Here is a 7,818-nt window from a genome sequence, read left to right on the forward strand (position 1 = left end):
ATAAGGAGAAAAGAGTCTCAGCTGGGCATTTTTTTTTAATAAAAACAATTTATTTATTGTGTATACAGTGTTCTGCCTACAGGCTAGAAGAGGGCACCAGATTTTGTTATGGGTGGTTGTGAGTTACCATGTGGTGGCTGGGAAATGAACTCAGAACCTCTGGAAGATCAGGCAGTGCTCTTAACCACTGAGCCATCTCTCCAGCCCCTCTGCTGGGCATTTTAAAGGTACCTGAGGTCACTACATAATTTACTTAGAGCTTGGGTAGTAGTGTGTGAAAGATGGAAATTTCAGGCTGTGGAGAACTGCATTTTATATATATACAACTTGAGCATATGACAATTTTAATAGTGATAGAGAGAAACAAGGAGAGCAAGGAGGGAGAGAAGACAGATGCCTGTTATAGGGTGTGCCGATGCTGGGGGGCAGGAAGATGTAGAGTCAGGACCCCCAAATGCCTGAGAGTCAATCTACGTCCTAGTTACTACTTCTGTGAAGAAATTGCCAAGTTTCTTATATGTCTGAAAGTCCAGAGTACCCTTTGTGCTTAGCTCCAGTTGCTCTTCCTTGCCTCCAAGGTGTGGGACATACGACTGTATATGGTGGCCAGAGAACAGTTGTGGGAGTTGGTGCCCTCCGTCCTGAGGACTGAACTCGGGTTTTCAGTTTTGGTGGCAAGTACTTTCGCTTGGGGAGCCATCATGCCAGCCTACCATAGGGTTATAATTTTATTTTTAAAAATGATTTACTTACATTTAGTTATTTTATATATATGTTTTGCGTGCCTGAGTGTATGTGTACTATAAAGTGTGCCTGGTACCCACAGAAATCAGAAGAGGACTTCAGATCCCCGAGTTACAAACCCTTGTGAACCACCATGTAGGTGCTGGAAATCACACCCAGATCCTCTGTAGGTGCACAAGATCAACATGATCTTAGTCCCAGAGCCTCCAGCCCCAAGAGGCTTTTATTTTTATTTTTTTTAAAGACAAGGTTTCATTAAGTAGCCTTGGCTGGCCTGAACTCAATGTGTAGGCCAGCAGTCTAGCCGCCTAGAGACCTGCTGTCTCTGCCTCCTAAGTGCTCGGACTAAAGGTGTGTATTGCCACACCCAGTTTAAAGTCACTTGTACTCTGGCATTTCTTTTGATAGCTACGTGCCGCTTTAATCATAACTTACTAAAAAACATTTTTATTTTTAGTTTCCCTTTATAATCAAAATTGGTTTCTGTAAGTTTGTTCTTTGTAAAGCTAATGGCTCAGTTATAAATGCCATGAAGTTTTGTATCTCCCATGGTTGTCAACTAAATGTAGTATATGGTTAGAGTCTGTGAATATTTGTTGAATGAATAATAAACAAGGATTTCCTTCATTGTCCCACAGCATCTGCAGGGGGCTGGCTGTAGCATCCCATTAGTTACTAAAATCTGTATATGCTAAGGTTCTCCCAGACAATGACATATATTCTTTGTGTTTGGCTGTAATCTGTGCACATCTTGCCGTGTTTTAAATCATTTCTCGCTCACTTCTGATGCCGACCGTGATGTGAATGCTGGCTAAATCGCTGCTGCACTGTGTTGCTTAGACAGCGATGGCAGGAGGGAAAAGTCTGCACATGTTTGTACGGACAGCCTCTTCCCCAAAATATTTGCAGTCCAAGGCTAGTTGACTTCATGGATGTGGAATGTACAGACACAGAGGCCCGATGGTCCCTTCCTATAAAACTCTAGTCAATTTTAAAATACCTTATGAACAGATGGGCATGGAAATAAATTGAGAGAAGAGTGGTGGAAATCAATCAGTGACAGCTAAGGAAAAGTCGGTGTTTGCTATGGCATCTGATGAGTGCAAGCTGGGAGTGTTATGTGACTGCTGCTTAGCCGAGAACCTCGCCTGTCCTCGGAAAGCCCAGAGACATGGAAAGAGAGGCTGGGGAACGGCTCAGTGGACAGAGTGCTCGGCGTGCAGGCTTGAGAGCAGGGGCCTAGATTCCTTCACATCCACTGTAAACCAGCAACACAGAGGGGATCCTAAGTCACAGTGTGAAACCAGTATATGAATTCACAGTGAGAACTCTGTAGTGCCCTATGGGCAACCTCTGTGCAGAGCCCAATCCTAAGTAGGTGATTACTTGGTGAGGTTTTTATCTGCAGTACACCGGGAGTGTGCACACGTCTTTCAGAGACTTGCCCTTGCAGATGGCCCCCATTCCCTTACACCTCTGTTAGCTTCCTGACCAGAGATTTCTGTTTCCTACATCTGGCCCACCCATTCTTAGTCCTCCATTTTGCCTAACAAGGCTATCTGTCCAGGTAGAAAGGCTGTGCTTTGGATTCCAAATATTCCTTCCTCCCTTTCTGAAGCAGGGGGACTGTGTGTCCTTGTCACCCTGGATAAGGCATTGTGACTGTACACACTGAGTCCACACAGTGGGGGAAAGATGGCTCAGCGGTTAAGTGGATGCTCTTCCACAGGACTCAGGTTCAATTCCCAGCACCCACGTGACCATTCACAGTGGTATGTGACTCCACTTCCAGGGGATCCAACACTCTTCTGGCCTCTGAATGAACATGATACGCAAACATACAAGCAGGCCAAAGACCTCTACACACACACGCACAAACACACACACACACAAAATAATTTAAAGAAGAGACATTAAAAGGCAGTAATACTGAGGAAAATGGGCCTGCTTGCTTCTTCCTACCACCATGTGGAGCAGTTTTGACTGTCAGTAATAAAATTCTGCTCCTGCTGAGACCAGCAGCTGAGCTTCTCTTGTGCCTCTGCAGGCACCGCCCTTCCAGCCAGTTCTTGCGTGTTTCTCCCTTTGCTGTAGCCACGCCCCCTCCATCCTCTGGCTAACTGCTCAGACTGTTTCTGCTCACCCCTCAGCCCACTCCAGCACCTGAAGCTGGCACCACTGGATTCATTAGTGTTCACACTTGCCTCTCAGTCACTCTTTTTTTTGGGGGGGTGGGCAGGATTTTTCTGTGTAGCCCTGGCTGTCCTAGAATTTGCTCTGTAGACCAAGCTGGCCTCAAACTCAGAAAGATCCGCCTGCCTCTAGAGTGCTGGAATTAAAGGTGTACTCTGAGTCACTTCTGAATTCTTCTTATTGACACAGTCTAGAATCACCTGGGATTATCTAGATCAGGCTGGCCTGTGGGCATGTCATATCTGTGGTGGATTGATTATTTAAGCATATTAATTTTTTGTTCCTCATATTGTTTTTGGTTTTGTTTGTTTGTTTTTTGTTTTGTTTTGTTTTCTCCCTTTTGAGACGAGGTCTCTCTGTGTAGCTGGCTGTCCTGGAATTTGATATGTAGACTGAGCTGGCCTTAAACTCACATGATGCCTCTGCCTCCCATGTGCCGGGATTAAAGTTGTACACCATCACACCTGGGAAATGTTGGAATTCTTACAACAAGGCTCACGCCTTTTTAACTTCTCACAGTCTCTTGGTTGTAGGCACATTGATTGCAGGCCCGTCTGGATTCTGATTTACTAAGTTTAGGGTGGAACCTGAAAATGTGCATTTCTGTTAGATTTCCAGATAATACTTAGGTTGCTGGTCTGCTGACCAGATTTTCAGAACCAGTGGACTGTCTCTCCAGATTATTTGAGCCAAACCTGTGGCTTTATCATTTGAATATTGGCAATGTGAGTCTACAAGCCAGATCCTCTCTAGAGCCCCATCCATAGATCCACTGTGTACTCTGCTCTGCTCTTTTTTGAGTCTGAGTCTCACTATGTAGACCAGCCAGCCTCAAACTCATAGAGATCCACCTGCCTCTGCCTTCTTATATAATCCATTGAAAGTCACTTCTATTTCAACCTTTTCAAATTAATTAAATTGATGGCTTCCGTGTGCTGCCCTTGCTATACCTCCAATCTGACTTCTATGCCACGTGTGCACAAGTATACACACACATACATAAACAATTTTGTTAATGTGATAGAGTGATCATCTTACATCAGGCTGGCCTGTGGGCATGTCTGGGGATTATCTTGTGTCATTTGATGTGGGAGGAGCCAGCTCATTGTGGGTGACACCATTCTTTGGGTTTGGGTCCTGGATTATATAGAAAACTTGAGCTAAGTATTAGAGGCATTTATGCATTAATTCTCTCTGTGCTCTTGACTTTGGACATTGACTAGCTATTTTAAGTTCCTGCCTTCATTTCCCCACAGTGATGACTGTACCCTGGACTTGTAAGTTTACTTAAACCTGTTTTCCTCTGAGTTTGTCAGGGTGTTTTGTCACAGGACAGGAAATGAATCTAGGTTCCCCTTCCCTCAAGTCCCAGCTACAGCAGAGTTCAACAGATTACCCTTAGCAGCTGTGTCTAGGGTTATTAGGAGGGCCCAGGAGTAGAGGACTCGCCCTCAAGGCAGCCAGTCTGAGCCTGAGTCCTGGGCCCGCGTGCTGGAGAACTGACTGGTTCTGACCATGTCCTTGGTTCTCGGTTTGTCTTTAAGCCCATTTTGGTAGACTCAATTTTTCAAGGAAACTACTTGTGTTGTAAGTTTTCTGATTTATTACGCTATTTACTGCATTCTTGGGTGTCTCCAATTGTCTGTATAGTTGCCTCTTTGGAGAATATGCTTTACTTTCTGATTTATTGTTTTCAGGTTCTTTTTGTAATTTTTTGTTTGTGTTAAGTTGGTTCATGAACTTTTACAGAATTTCCTGGATTGATCACCTAGATTGTCTGCCTTCTTTCCTAAGAGAAGTGGTTCTTAGTGTCACTGTGCTCAGAGAACATGCCTGTACAAAGGGAAGCTGTTAAGACGTGCCTAGCTAGCCCTTAGTTGGTCTCTGAAGCTCATCCGTTAGTGTTTCGTGTGTGATGGTCCCTTGGTCAGGCTATGGCATTGTGTGCAGGGCTTTCAGCTCTCACTCACATTGGTGGAAAGTGAGTCTCACAGAGTTTGCAGGGAAGCCCTTTGCTGTCCTCCCCTCAGGCTCTGACTTGACAGTTTTAAAGGCTGTTACTGTCTTCTGAGGCTAGGAGGCCGCTCCTGATAGAGCACTTGCCTACCTCAGCAAGACCTGATTTGGGGAGTTAAATTTATATATTTATAAATATATAATATATATTATATATATAATTTTTAAGTATTGGAACTTTCCTCATATAAGAACTTTAGAATACTTTAATGTTGGTTACTACCAATTTCCATGTTACATTTTAGTATTTGCCTGCCTCTCTGTTATCTGCTGCTACTGTTTTATGGAATTACTAATTATTTATTCTCCGTTCCTTTCGATACTTACTCCTCTCAAGTAGTCTTTCTTCCTATGAGCATAGTTAGTATTGGGTACTTTAATGAGGATATTGCTCGTAAATTCTCTCAATTTCTTTTGATCTTCCTTTTGTTCTTAACTCTTTCTCAGAAGGAATAGCTTGAGGGTTGGACAGACTGTATACAGTACTGCATATTCTATATTATAAGAAGACATTACCTCTTTGTGTATTGTACCCCATAGAGCTGTAGATTTTGAAAACGACATTTAGCTCTATTTTTTAAGTGACACTAAAATGTGTCCACTTCTTCCAGACTTTTTATTGCCTCCTTTTTATTCACCCCTAGAGCGATGTTGATGCTACTTTTCTTGTTGCTGTTAAATTTATTTTATTCTATGTTTATGTGAGTTTTGCCTGTGTTTATATGTTTGTGCACCTTGTGTGTGCAGTGTCATATATGCAGAGGCCAGAAGAGGGCATCACATCCCCCTTGAAGTTGAGTTACAGATGGTTGTGAGCTGCCATGTTTGTGCGGGGAATCAAACCTACCACAAATGCTCTTAACCGTTGAGCCATCTCCGTGCCCAGAGATTTGTTATAAAGGTAGCTGCTTCAGTACAAGTGCCTTTTAGAATAGGAAGTTAGCACTGTGGCATGGTATTGTTAGAACTTACGTGGCTGTGCTGACTATCTGAGTTCAGTTCCCAGGCTCTCAGCCATCCTGCACACTTCACCAGCAAGTTACACCCAGCCATTGTGTGTGTATGTGATATGTGTACATATATGTGATCTTTTCTTAAATGCTACATGATCTTTAAAATTAGAAAATTCAGCAGTCTAAATATAGCAGGTCACAGAAGACTGAAGAACGTGTTTAGAAGATAAGTCATGGAAATCAAGTGCTGACAGTTTGGGTTAATATTAAGCTTGATTTAATTCAGTAGCATCTTGGGAATTAGTTTGTACAGTCACCATGTGGCAGGAAGGTGACCTGTCCAAATTATCCTGGCAAATCATTTTTGAGTCCCCAACAACACACTAACTGCTATTCCTTTAAACAAACCCAACCTCTATCTGATATTTAGGTGTCCTACTGTCTTCTAAGAGCCAGGTCCATCTTTATGAAGATACAGTCTCATCCAAAGCCCTGAACACTTTGACTTTGAGCAGCAGGAGAAATGTGGATGTGGCCCCTGGCTCTCAGCTCCTACCTGGATGGAGCCATATGCTCTAGCCACCAGTGCCTACTCCAGTGGCCTACAGAGCGCCTCGCCATGCTCAGAGCTTCCAAAGTCCAGAGCACAGCTCCTGGGGTGCCTCTGTTAACACTTCCAGGAGGGCCAGGAGCCTAGCTCTCCTTCTGGTGTGAACTAGAGAACTGACTTCAAACCGTATATGTGTGTGTGTGTGTGTGTGTGTGTGTGTGTGTGTGTGTGTGTGTGTGTGTGTGTGTGTATGTGTATGTTCTGACTCCTGAATCATTTCTCTTTTTGCCATGAGTGACTGTCTTTGGAGTGACAAGACAATGAAAGGTTTTGTGTGGGATGCTTCACTCTGCTGAGCTGTGGTCTCATCTTTGAGTTGAGGGATTTTTTTCCATACAAGTATCTATAGTTCCAGACAGCTTTAAGAGGAGAGCATTTGTTGCAACTACACAGGCAATGCTGGCAAACAGCAGTGCATATTTACCGAGTAATGGCAGCGCCCTGGGTGCTGTTGGGGCCCCAAGGCGGCAGAGCTGGACAAGGCCAGCGTGCCCTCCCTGTCTTCGTGAGTCTCTTGCTGCTCTTAGAGCCCACTGACTTGCTCTGACACAGGCTCACTCTACACAGGAGTTCTAGACAGTCTGTTGGTCTTGTCTGAATTGTATTCCTCTAGACTTAATATACTGTTACTACGTGTGTCAGAGTGGGTGCGTGTGCCTCGGCATACATGTAGAGGTCAGAGGACAACTTCATGGAGTTCTCATCTCCTTCCACCTTTATGTGGGTTTCAAGGCCCAAACCCAGGTCACCAGGTTAATATAGTAGATAGACACCTTTACTACGGAGCCGTCTCACCAGCCCCGTGAGCCACATTTTGAGAACATTCTCTGCACTGTGTGTCTTATTGAACTGCTGGGCTCTTAAGGTCTCTCAGAAACACTTTTGAAACTGCTTATCTCTCTCTCGAGTCCCTGCTTTGTAGTGCGGTACCTTGCATCCAGTAGATGTGCAGCCATCTGCAGAGCTGAAAGGAAAGGGTTTCTTCAGCAGACATCTAGTTAGGTCAGAAGCAGTGGCTCTTCTGCACGCTGGAGGGATCTTGCCTCCACCTGCGTGACCTTGTCGTTCAGATCTGCTCATTTTCACCTGAGACAAGCATTAGTGTTTCTGCTTTCAGTTTATTTTCTATTTATTTGTTGGCTCAGGGTCTTCTGTGTCCTGGGTTTGTATCACTCACCATCCTTCTTCAGTCCTGAGTGCTGGGGTTACAGGCCTGGACACTGCACAGGGCTTAACGTCCCTCCCTCCCTCCCTCCCTCCCTCCCTCCCTCCCTCCTCCTCCTCCTCCTCCTCCTCCTCCTC

At 44.5% G+C, this 7,818-nt stretch overlaps 1 protein-coding gene across 4 annotated transcripts in view; it reads left to right on the forward strand.

The window, feature by feature from the left end:
- Dip2b (disco interacting protein 2 homolog B) overlaps positions 1 to 7,818 on the forward strand; it is a 192,750-nt gene that overhangs the window by 67,180 nt on the left and 117,752 nt on the right. The window lies entirely within an intron of this gene.

The sequence above is a fragment of the Alexandromys fortis genome, unplaced genomic scaffold (assembly GCF_014885135.2).
Source record: "Alexandromys fortis isolate MF-2015 unplaced genomic scaffold, M_Fortis_MF-2015_v1.1 scaffold_216, whole genome shotgun sequence".
Taxonomy (NCBI): Eukaryota; Metazoa; Chordata; class Mammalia; order Rodentia; family Cricetidae; genus Alexandromys; species Alexandromys fortis.